The sequence below is a fragment of the Molothrus ater genome, chromosome 5 (genome assembly GCF_012460135.2).
Source record: "Molothrus ater isolate BHLD 08-10-18 breed brown headed cowbird chromosome 5, BPBGC_Mater_1.1, whole genome shotgun sequence".
Classification (NCBI taxonomy): Eukaryota; Metazoa; Chordata; class Aves; order Passeriformes; family Icteridae; genus Molothrus; species Molothrus ater.
In genome coordinates, this window is record NC_050482.2 from 71,636,543 (window position 1) to 71,649,200 (window position 12,658).

A 12,658-nucleotide genomic window follows, 5' to 3' on the forward strand; every position below is an offset into this window, starting at 1 on the left:
CACCATGGCTGCCTTCTCCACATTAATTTGTAATAGCAGGCTTATTCTTTCAATTAAACCCTGTGATCACTTCTCTGCCAAGTTCAGTGTTGCCTCCAGTTTCAGTAAAACTTCACAAGCTGGAGCACTGCCTACAGCTGACAGTGACATTTAAATGCGAGAAAAATCAAGCTGATGCATGGCCAAGCATTCTAGAATTCCAGGCCCTGTCAGCCTACAGTATGGATTCTGGCTTAAACAAATAAACACCCAGCTCATTTTCACCTAACCTTAGGAGATTTTGCATTGCCTAAATGTTCTGCTCCCAGCCCCAGGTGATACCTTCTGGGATTCTGAGTGTTCAGAAGCAAATTAATGATACCAGCAGCAGACATCTGGGCACAGAGCTATGTTTTTGCAGAAGAATGTCCATTTTAATCCCTTCTCCTTTGTGCATGGGAACCAAACACACCTTGAACCTCAGGGGAGGAAGGCAAGCTGCAAGGAGGGCTTTGGAGTCTATTCCAGAAATTCAGGTTTCTGTGCATGTCTAGTGGCCATAATTTTTGCATGTACACCTTTCCTAATGGAGGACCAGCTGTTTTGCAAATACAAAGATCTTTTATGTCACTAAGCAGCATAAAAGAATCCACAGAGGTGAGACTTGAAGCATTTACTCAGTTCAGCTTTGTGATCTTGACCCAAGCCCACACAACAGGGAAGCCCTGCAGACATCTGTGGAAAAAACACTTTAGTTATTGCTTCAGAGAGAAAGGATGGGCTGAGCTGCAGTTCAGTGACTTACCCAAAACCTTCCAGCTCCAGAGCTGCCTGGCTGCATGTGCAGCTGTAACTGCAGGAACCCTTTGGTGCCTGTCACTGTCACATTTTCTGAAAAATCCTCTTTGCCAGGATTTCGTCTCCTGGGAAGATGAGAAGCCTCAGAAAAGAAATGAGAACAATAATTATCTGGTTGCTTCTCCCTGTTTTGCTGCTTTGGAATGTGGTCTGGAGATTGTTTACCAACTGGTCAATGTTTCATTGGTTTCATGTGAATTGTTTTTACTTAGTGACCAATCACCATCAGCTGTGTTGACACGCTGGGGAGTCATGAGCTTTTCATTATCATTCTTGTTAAGCCTTGTGTATGTATCCTTTCTCTATTCTTTAGTGTAGTTTAGTACACTATTCTTTATTATAATATAATGTAAGAAAATAATAAATTAGCCCTGAGAACATGAAGTCAGATTCATCAATTCCTCCTTTGTCCTGGGGACCCCGAAAATACCACAGGTGCCTGAGTGTGGTGGTGAAGAACTGGGCATTGTGGCCTCTTGCCTGGCTCTGCTCACTGTGCCTGCTCAAGGAGGTTGTTCCACAGCTGCCTTCTTGCTTCTTTATGTGACACCACCTTTGTCCAACTGACCAGACAATCTCTGGGTATACAAGATGTGGGGAAGTGGCTGAGACACACAAAGTTCTGGTATTTTTGGGGTCCCCAGGATGAAGGAGGAATTGAGAATCTGACTCCATGTTCTTAGAAAGCTAATTTATTTTTTTATGTACTTATATTACATTAAAGAATACTACACTAAAACTATATTAAGGTATAGAGGAAGGATCCTTACAGAAGGCTTAACAAGATGCTAATTAAAAACTTGTGACTGCTTCCAGAGCCCCAACACGGCTTGGCTGTGATTGGTCATTAAGTTAAAACAATTCACATGAAACCAATGAAACAATGACCAGTTGGTAAACAATCTCCAGACCACATTCCAAAGCAGCAAAAAACAGGAGAAGCAATCGGATAATTATTGTTTTCATTTCTTTTCTGAGGCTTCTCATCTTCCCAGGAGAAGAAATCCTGGTGAAGAGGATTTTTCAGAAAATGTGACAGTGGCACAGAGAAAGACCCATGTTTGGCCTCTTCCTTCCTGCTCACCAGTGAATTATTGTTGCTTAAATGCACAATGTAATGCTGGTTTGAAAGAAAAAAGGGAAAAAAAGGATCAGAAAGGTTCTTCTGTGACCTCCACTGCAGAAGTAGGAGCTGGCATCTGCCCTGGAGCCCCTGCAGTCAGTGTCTATTACATCCACGTCTGTATCTTGTTCCTGCTTTTGCTTTTCCAGGTTAATGCGATTTTTCAAGTGCCTGAACTGCAGGAGCATTTGTTCCCTGATAAAACACTGAACTCCCAACTTTTCTTCCTTCAGCTTGCACCTAAAACCTGCCTTGTCTCCAGCAATCATGTTGTGACCCCTCTAATTTCCACAGGCAGGATGACTCTAGGTTCTTTATCACAATTCTAACTTTCTAAGCAAATTATTCCTTTAACGTGAGATGCCTGCTTGGCTCTTCTACCTGAAGAAAGACATCCATGGAGGGCTGTGTGCAGTTCTCCCTTCCCCTAGAAATTGGAGAAGAAAGGATGAAAGAAGTTGTTTTCTGTGTACAAAAGAAAAACAGAATAACCTTGCATATTTTAAGTTCACAACACAACAACCACAAAGAGAACAGCAAAGCCTCTGTGAGGATTTTTAGACCTGCTGAACAACCCAAGTGTGACATTTTGCCAGTGCTTAGGGCCATTCCATCAGTGCACACAGAAGGCTGCAGATCTGCCAGTGGAGCTGCATTTGGTGTTTGTACAGTAAAGCCATACCTGGCCACAGCCCCACACAGGAAAAGTTGCACAAGGAAATGCACTTTTTTGGGTTTTTTTTCTTTTCTTTTTTTCTTTGCAAGAACAACGTAGTCATTTGGGGCTTTGGCTGGCACAGCTATGCTGGGGAAATCACAAAAATCACAATTCACCATGCTCCTAGCTGGCATGGCTGTTAGCAGAAGTTTGGAACTGAGTCCCAGTCTCACAGGGCTCTCCCAGCTCAGGAAGAACAGATTGCCTTTAAACTCACTGATCCCAGGCAACTCAGGCCTTTGGTGCTTTCCTGACAGCCCTGGGAGCTTGTGTGAGCTAGAGCAGGCTTTGCAGAGCTTTTCTAATGTTCTGTGATTTGTTTCAAACCAGAACATCCTTCCTTCATCCCTAACTGCTCCTACCATGTTCCTTTCTGGAGCAGACTGCAGTACCTCTGCAGAAGGTAATTTGTAACCATTTTTTATTTAACCCATAACCACTTATTTATCTGATACCAGAAGTTTGCAATAGGTTGGGAAATTGGATCTTGTTCTGGTTACCTTCCAGGCTTTAAATGTGGCGTAGGAAAAAAATAGGTCAACCCTCCAAACAAAAAAATATTCTCCTTCCATGGCCATTCAGCACCCTGTCCTCTTAAAAAAAAAAAAAAAGAAAAGAAAAAAAAGGCAAAACCAAATACAGAGAACAGAGGTAGTGTATTTCAACATGAAACCTTCTATACTAGTCCTGCCAAGAAACACAACAGTATTAATTAATTTTGTACTTATTTAAAAGTTTTAGTACCAAGCTCCCTCCAAACCAAACAAAAACCAATATAAAATTCCTCTTATATTGAAATAATGTACAAAGAAGAGCATTTGGGACAGTCTACCTAAAGTGGAGCACAACCACCATCATCTTAACCCCCAGAGTGAAACCTTGTAAATTTATTTTCTTACACCACATTCTCTGTTTTTTCATCACTACTCCCCAGATTATTACCAGCAGTATTCAGAGTCATAACAAAGTAATTTTTAATTCTTTGCTGGTTGGATTGCAGCCAAGTCCAGCCTTTCTGATGGTGTGTTCAATGACATTTTCCTGGAGGAGGATGCCCTTGGCAGACATGGGGTGGGGCTGCTGCTCCTGAGCCCTCAGTGCTTGTCTGCCCGGGAGGAGGACGATTGGCCAAGCACCTTTGTGAGGCTGTACCTGCTGTGTGTCAGAGCTGGGTCAATGTGTCCTGAACACATCCCTGCCCTCCAGAGTCTCCTCATCCCACTGGGGGTCCTGTCTAAGGACCACCACTCTTGCCTTGGCTAGAAGTAGCAGCCACTTAGAGACTGGGATGAAGACTGGGACAAAACAGGGACAAATTTTCCCCTGCAGATCCCCAGTGAAGCTGCCTTTGGTGTTGGTACAAATGCACCAAGTGCAGGTGAATATTCACACCTGCCTTGTCCCTCGTATTGCTCCCAGTTCCAGCTGTGGATGGGTGGGATCTGCCCCCGATGCAGCTGTGCTCACACCTCCTCTGCTCCTGGCACTGCTGAGAGCACAATCTGATTGCTGCCCCTCCTGGGAACAGGGAAGGAGCTGGGGATGGAGCAGAGTCAGAGCTCTTGGAAAGGCTCAGCCTCAGGCAAATGTGAACCAGGCCATGTTCTCCTAACACATTTTGGGAGGTAAAAGTGGTCTCCTACCTTCTAGGCAGCACTGAATCTGGGCTTCAGGATACAAAACTGAGGGAATCCCAGAGGCTCAAGGAGAACACACCTGAATTGGAATGATTTAATTATTTTTTTGATTTCTTCCTCCCCTTTCTGTAATTTATCAGGAAAACCAGTTTTATTCATTTACAAAAAACAAGGATTCATTACCTGACTTCTTATATCTGATTATACAGTTTAAGGTGACTTTTGAATCAGTAATAAAACCTAACCCAAAATCATGAGCTAGGTTTTAGAACCCTTCAGAACAACCTTGAAAATCCTAAGGATATTTTGCTAAATGAACCCCACATCTCTCTTCCTTGGCTTCTCTGTTTTTTAACTGCCTGATACAAATACTTCACCTTTTGTCTCCATCATGTGTGCTAAAAAATAATGTTTAAAAATAATTTATTCCTTTCTAAGGCATGTAGAGCTTTAGAAAAAAAATGTAGCAGGTATTATGGAGCTGGCACAGTATCAGGGATATTTTTTTATAAGAGTTTGAAGATATCCCAACTTTATGGCTGCAGACACTTTGAAGTGGTGTTGCTCATCTTTTTTGCCATCTTTACCCTCTCCTTTTCTCAGGAATCTTTGCAACCAGTTCTATTGGAAGCATCACAGAGTTAGACAACATGCTCCTGGTCTTTGCAGCAGCACTTTGCTTTAGTGTTTTCAGATCTCCACCCATCAGTTCTCTTAACTTTGTCCTCACTACAAACCTTTGCATTTTTGTGCAAAAGATTGTAACAGCTGCTTAAAGTGAGAGGCAGAAATTAACAGCATCAGCCTCAGTGCTAACAATTAGCATCCCTTCAGATATGTTCCAAAGTTGTGTATGGGACTCAGAAAAGATACAGCTTTTGCTTCTGTCGTGGAAATCTACCCACCCTAGGCTCTTGGTAGTATTTCCAGAGTTTTTGTCCTGTTGGGGATGGTTTGTAAATTATTTTATATCGTGCAGGGAAGTCCCAAGACCTTTGACAAGAAAATGACCTTTGGCTTTACAATGATGCCTTATTATAAACCAAATCCTCCTCCCAGCAGTGGCAGTGCTGCCCACTGCTCTGTTCCTCAGCTTTTTGGAGAGCTCCTGGGCTGGAAAGAGCCAAGGAAAATGGAAGGATCTTCCTTGGGGGAAGAGGCTTGCCTTGGGGATTGCTCCCTTCTTCCACATCAGTTGCTCACACTTGCAAAGGGCTGCAGCCAGTGTTGGGACTGCAAACTGTGTAGAGACCAGCCTGTGTCAGATATAAACACCAGAGAGAGATTGTTCATGCCATAATATTTCCAGGCAAAATTAATTACATAATTACACAAATATTATGGGAAAGCTGGTTCTCAGAATATTTACAGGTTGAAAAAATTAGCTAGGGACACCTCCTGAACGTATGGGTGTATTTTCTGGAAAACAGCAAGGCTTCAAGCATCACTTGAGAGTGGAATTGTTTCTGGATGCTGCTGCTGGATTGCAGGGCTCCCGGTGCCGAGGCAGCGCTTCTCCATCCCCACCAGAGCAGCCTTTCCTTTCTCAGTCAGCAATAGATGGCGCTCAGTTTCCACCTGTCCCACAACGGCAGGCAGAAAATGTATTTGAAGTAATTAGGGCTGCTAAGAGATAACACTTAAAAGGGTTACTGCTGAAGTTGATGAAAGTGTGTGGGCATGGAGAGGCAGGAGCGCCAAGATGCTTCACCAGCTGGAGAAGTCTTAGGTGAGATAGTCTGGCTGCCAGAACAGGCTGCCAAGATAGTCAGAGGGAAGGAGCCAGGAACTGGAGAAGGATTTGCAAATTCTTGAGAACAGCTCTGCGATCCCCGAGCTGGCTGGGTCAGGTAATGCCTGTCATTATCAGCGATTGAGGATCCCAGGCCAGACACGTTAAAATTCCGCTCGGGATTCTCAGGCTGGCTGTTGGTTTGTCACAAACTCCTCTTGTCCTGGTGATACCTCAGGGGTTTTAGCTTTTTTTTTCTTTTTTTTTTTTTTTTTTTTTTTTTTTTTTTAATTTATTTGTTCAGATTCTGTGCTGCTTTGGTGTGTGGGTCTGGGTTTTATATTAGAGGATGGTGAGCTCTGTGCACAGAGCAGGGAGACAAAACAATTCCTGCTCCAGCTGGGCACCAAGGACAAATGATCCAAATGTCAGGCCCAGGAGAGCAAACAATGTGGGCTGAAGAGGGAAAAACAAGCAGGATGGGACTGCATGGGCTGGAGCTGTAATTAGACAATTAACTGAAAGATGCTAATGGACCAAAACTTATAAAAATGTGAGATCTTGTGACCAAGCCCTTCTTTGCTTCCATCTTGGAGCCATCTCGGCAGAGCATAAGTGTGGCTCGGGTACTGCCAGGGTGTGGCCTTTGAAGGCTCTTGAGTAAATATCCTTTTATTCCTTTTAACTCTGTCCAGCCTCTGTTCCAGCTGTTTAAGGCACCTCTGGGATTAACCCATTCCCCAACTTGGGGGGATGTGCTGGGGCTGTGTCAGCTGGGTGAGGCTGGGCTGGCAGAACCGGAGAGAAGGGTTTGTGACAAAAGGGTTTTGTCACCATGAGCAGCTTTGTGACAGTCCTGCTGGCCATCACCCCCTGGCTCTGGGCATTTACAGGCGTGGCGAGCAGAAGGGGCAGGGAAGAGGCTTCCCTAGAGAATTTGGTCTCTTTTTTGGTGGCTCATTTTGGAGCACCATCACAGAGAAGGGCTCAGAGCCTGCAGTTTTCCTTGCACTGTCTTTTTCTTTTGTGCCATAGCTCAGCAGCCCAAGGGTGATAGGTACAGGTGAGGAAAAGGAGAGGAGCAGCTTATTGCAATAGCAGATCACTCTTGTGCATGCTGTGGAAATGATATTCATGAGAGGAGAGGCTGTCCTGCTGGGAGGCAGAGCACAGCTGGTGCCATATGGCCTTCCCTCTGCTGCTCTGATAGCTATTCTCACCTGGCCACTCTGAGCAGCTGCCTGCAGCCCTCTCATGGGTTCCTTGCTGCTCTGCATTCTGCCCTCATGCAGAATCATGGATCCCTGTACCTTAGTACAGGCATGGAGTTACTTAGAAAGGTGTGGGGTGTGTTTGCCATGATTAGCTGGGGGTGTACCACATCTTTAGCCCTCAAATGCTTTGCAAAAATCAGATATCTCATGAAAACCTTTGACAACTATTTTTCTTAAACAGTTTCCCTCCCCTGACACACTTAAACATACCTTGCAGGGCTCTTTTTTTTTTTTTTCCATCATGGAAAAATCTGTTTCTGCATTTCCCAGAAGGCTTCTCCTCAGAGCTGTTTTGCATAATGGAGTGAGCTAAGTCAGAGTGGTTTGTGGATGATGGCTGCACTGTGCAAGCTTTGCAGTACACTGGCTTCTTTATTAGGTGGGCAGGAGCTGGCACTGCAGGAAGGGTGTGCAGAAAGAAAAGGAATAGCCCAAAAAACAAAATCCTGACCAAGGGTGTGAATGAGGCATGGGAGATATAGAAACCCAGTGTCAAAGCAAGGAACACGGCAAATTTTGCTCAGACACATCATTTGAAAATTAAAAGCAAAATGGAAATCTTGTGTTAACTTTACAAAATCAGCAAAACGTGTCAGATCTGACCCTGGGTTGCTCATCAGGACCAGGCCAGAGCAGAACCAGACTGTGCCTTGCCTTGTCTGAGGAAAGGCATCCAGGTTTGAGGCTCATCTGGACTCTCAGTCCTGCATCCTCCAAGCCAACTGAATATGGTTGCAGTTGATAATCCTTCTTCTGAATGATGCCCAGTGTTCTGGAATCAGACTGTTCACTAGTTAGGTACTCTTAAAGCAAATTTTGTGCTTGAAATGTTGTCAAACTTTAAACGTGGAAGCTCTTCTGTCCCTCTCCTTACCTCTTGTCCTTTGATACTGCCTTTCAAGGAATCCAGTCCTCCCTCCTTGTTTCTCTAGCAGAACTCGTCTTTACAGCAGTGGTGTGAAAATGATTGCACCTCTGTTCAAAGATCTAATTAGAGCTGGTATGGTTATTATTATTACTGCTGTTACTACTGCTGCTGCTGCTCTAATGGCATCTCTCTGCAGTACTTTGCAAAAGAAAATATTGCCATAGATTGGAGTTGAAGGCAGTTAAAGGAGTCCTCCTGCCAGCCACCCTCTGTTTCCTCCTTGTGCTTGCAAAGCTGTCTTCTAGCAACACTCCCAAAGGGCTGCCTGTCTTTTTTGGCAAAAACTGAAGAGCCCCAGTGCCAAAGGCAGCTCAAGGCTCTGCAGGGGCAGAGTTTTGTTTATAAAGACCCCAGGAAGGCTGTGGTGCTTATCTAAGGTTGCAAGGTGTTAAATGCAGGCCACCGCACATCCTTTGCCGGGCTGTGGTTTGGGGATTCTCCTTTTGGTGCTGGCAGCTCGTGCTGCTCCGAGGGGAGAGGAGGTGGCTGCTGCTTTTTCTGCTTTTTCACATCACCAGACAAGAGGTGGACAGAGCAGAGGCTCAGACCCATAAATCTGGTGCAATTAAAACACTGAATATTAATTGTTAAAAGTACTCTGAACGAAAAGCATCTGAAAGAGATATTAAAAAAAAAACCTACACAGAGTTTTCAATTACTGCTAAATGAAGCAATAAATGCACATACAGCCAGTGAAGTATTTTAATTATTATTCTGAGCTTCTGCATTATTACTAATGTACACTGGCTGGTGAGTGCAACAAGCTGCAAGGATCAACAAGGATTCTCCAGTTCTTCCAGAAGGTGTTGCTATTCTACAGCTCTGCTGCAGACCCAGAGAGCCCTGCAGACACACCGTGGAATAAAATGTGGTGAGGCTGGATAGAAAATGTAAACCATACTGAGTATATAGAATTCAGTCACAAGGATTTCTATTATGCAGGGAAAAGAGAGCCTTTAGTGTAGTGTGTGTCCACAGTATAAATAGTTCAGCAAAATGTAAACACCAAATATTTCCACCAGAGTTCTTTGCAACCTCACATACAGTAGCTCTACTTTTCTTTTTCATTAAGGACTTCTTTTAATAAAGGGGCTTTTGTGGACTGAATTGGGAAAAATAGCAGCCACCTGTAACTTTTTTAAACCTAACAGTACATACAGTACATCTATCAAAAGTGGAGGAATTTGAAACCTGCAGACTTTTTAAAGAAGCAAGTTCCACACATGATATAAAACAAATGCCATGTGTGCACCAAGCCAAGCAAATTAACAAAAGGGCAGGGGCACTTCCAATATTGCTTAAATAACTCGGGCTTAATAATGGGGTCTTTTCACACAAGCTCACAAAGGCTAAAATGTGTTTAAGAAGAAGAAAAACATGCATTTTTATTGTTTTGTGTGGCAAGAAATCTGATTTTTAAAACGATTATTATTTTTTGTTGAAAGCTATTAGCCTAAGCACATGAATTCTCTGTGGGGTTCCTGGGGATGAACACAGCACCTTGGTGTAGAGCTGGTCTCTGTGGATGAAGGGGAGAGATTGCTTTTCCTGGACCACTGTGTGCTGCTGGTCTGTCAGAAGTGACTCCAGGCATGACAGGAATTGACTGAGTGCTGCTTTGTTTGCTATCAGCACCCAGGGAGAAGCCAAGTGTACGTGGGTGCAGAGAGTGATGCAGTGAGAGCCTGGCTGGTGGAGAAGCAGAGCTTGTTCTGTGACTGTGAGAGTCAGGTTGGTGTCTTTGGATGCTCAGCACTTCTGTGTCAAGCTGTGAAACATTCCCAAAGGCAGCACCTTCAGGTCGGGGCAAGTGTGTGCAGTTAAGTTATTCTTCAGAGTTAGCAAGTGCCTTGTTTTTCACAGCCCCAGATAACTCATGGAAGCCTTGGCAGGACCTTTCAGCTCCAGTTCCTGGTGGCTGCTGCTCCTGGTGGTGCTGCACAGAGATCTGGAGTCACTGGGTTTCCTTACAAAGGAAAAAGAGTATTTTTAACGTGATCGTGCTTTTCAGCTCAGTGGAGAGTGACAAAGACACAGGACAAAAAGATATCCAAAAATGACTAAGACAGGAGATTTAAAACTAGGTGTTGGTTGATATAAACAGTTCTTTGTATGGAGCTGTTGGGCCCCTTCCTCACTGGCTTTGAATAAGCAACACAACATCTTACATTTTGCTTTTCCTGTTGTCCTCCATTTAAATTCTCTATTTCCTGTGGCCACATCAACATTCAAAGGTCTCGTGCATAAAATATTTGCGATCCTGCCACGTAAAAAACAAAGGATCTCTACCACAGATCCACTAGAGATGATCTTCCCTCCCTGTGATACAGAACTCTGTGTGAACAGAGCATTTAAAAACCCTTTTGACTCCAGCCCTGTGTGATTGTCTCTCCAGCCAGAGATGAAACGCTGGGATTTGGCTGTGCCAGGGCTGTGCTTGCCAGGTGTCTGGAGCTGCTGGTGCCTTGCTCTGTGTCTCAGGTGTTCCTGAGGCTTCTGCACCAACTGCTCAAATGCAATTGGCATTCAGGAATTCCAGAAATGCTCCAGAAACCCTCCAGGTGGCATTTTGCCAAAGCCAGGGGCCAAAGGTGTGAATGAGAGCCACCTGCACCCAGCAGAGACTGTCACATCGGGGTAACCTTGAGCAAACAGCTGGGCTTTATTGTGGTCCTTTTGTGGTAATCAAAATTTCCCCTCTAGTCAAAACTGCTTTGCAATCCTTAACAAATAACTGCAAGATTTTTGTTCCCTTTGGAAAACACAGAGATATGTCAGGGAAACTGAGATGACCAAGAATCACAGAGTCATACCAAAGATGGGAATAGAAATCATTTCCCAGTTCCCCTTTTTCCAGCCATGGGGCTTTGTTCTAATTTATTCTTAGTGATCTCCTATTGTCTTGCCATGAAATTAGAGCTTTTTGAGGCAGAGGACATCGCTTTTCTTTTTCCCTGTTAGGTCCTACTAATTGCTCTCTGTAGGGACATAATGAGTGCCATGAGCATTACTGTGGGGCTGGACTTTCAGCTGCTTGGCTGTGTGATTTCAGTGCACTTCCCTCAGAGCCTGAACCTCAATTCAGCTTTGGTGTACAACCAGGTCACCCTGGGCCCACCAGTGAGTGATGCAGGGATGCTGAGTGATGCTGCTGCAATTCCTCAGTTTTGCTGGTCTTTTTAGAAAGATGTGTCTCCATGTACAGGCTACTGTGGCCTTTCCAGCTTACCTGAAGTGCAGCTGTTATGGCTGCTCTCTGCAATCATACCAAAAAGAGACTTCTCTTCATTAAGTATTCTGGTGTTCAAATTGCATCATGATGTATCTGATATATATCTGGCAATCTAATTAATTTAGTGCACTCTATGTGTTTGCACATCAGCCAGTGTAACTAAGCTGGTGGCTCTGTAGCTGTTGGAATTTGGTTGCTTTCTACACATGTACTTATTTTTATTTTTTATCACTTTTTAAAACAAACAAAATTTTGTTTTAACTGAGAAATAGACGTCCCTAAGCCTCTCATCACATTCTTCAATAAAAAAAGGAAAAAGAGGAAATCTAACAGTTAAAAAATTGCTTTAAATTGAAGACTCTTTAAAGAGCCAAAGAGTTATTTGCAAAATGCTCTAATTTTTAAAGAAAAAAAATCTTTTTAAATAAAAAAACAGTTTTCAGGATGAAACATTGCAGCCAGCTTTCCTGTACTGCTGCCTGCACTGGTGCTGCTTTCCCTGACCTGGCTCTACATCACCTGCCTGCCTGGAGAGGCAAGGAGCAAACAGGGGTTACTGGCAGTTTGTGACAGTCACTTCCAAAAACAGGCTGAGAATTTCAAAGTCCTGTTCTGGGCAGCTGAGTCAATGGATCAGTCAATAAAAATGGGCCCTCTTGACCAGCAGGAATGGAGCAATCCCTGATCTCCAGTTGGACCAGCACAGGTCACTGCTGTCTGTCTGTCTGTCTGGTGAGGAAGTTTGTCATGCCAGCAGCTGTAGGAGCCAAAGGAAAACAATTGCATCGGGCAGGGATTTATGTTTTTGTCTCCTGTGCAAGGAAGGGCAGGCCATGCAGCAGTCCTCAAGTCTGCAAGGTTTTGTTTGTTTTGTTTTGCTCAGTGCTGAGCAGTGTGCTCAGCCACTGAACCTGCTGTGTTGTATTTGCAGGGAATGCAAGAATGATGGATCTGACTCCATGTTCTCAGAAGGCTGATTTATTACTTTATGATGCTGCACTGATACCCTGCTACCTAAGAAATCCTTCTCCTCCAGGGCTCCTGGCTTTCCCTGGCCAGCACGTGGCATGTTGGCAGCTCACCCTCTGCCTACTGGATATTTGTGCATTGCCTCTCAGATATCACCCACAGTATTGGTTTTTGGTTTGTATGGAGATGCAAAATTTGATTTTTGATT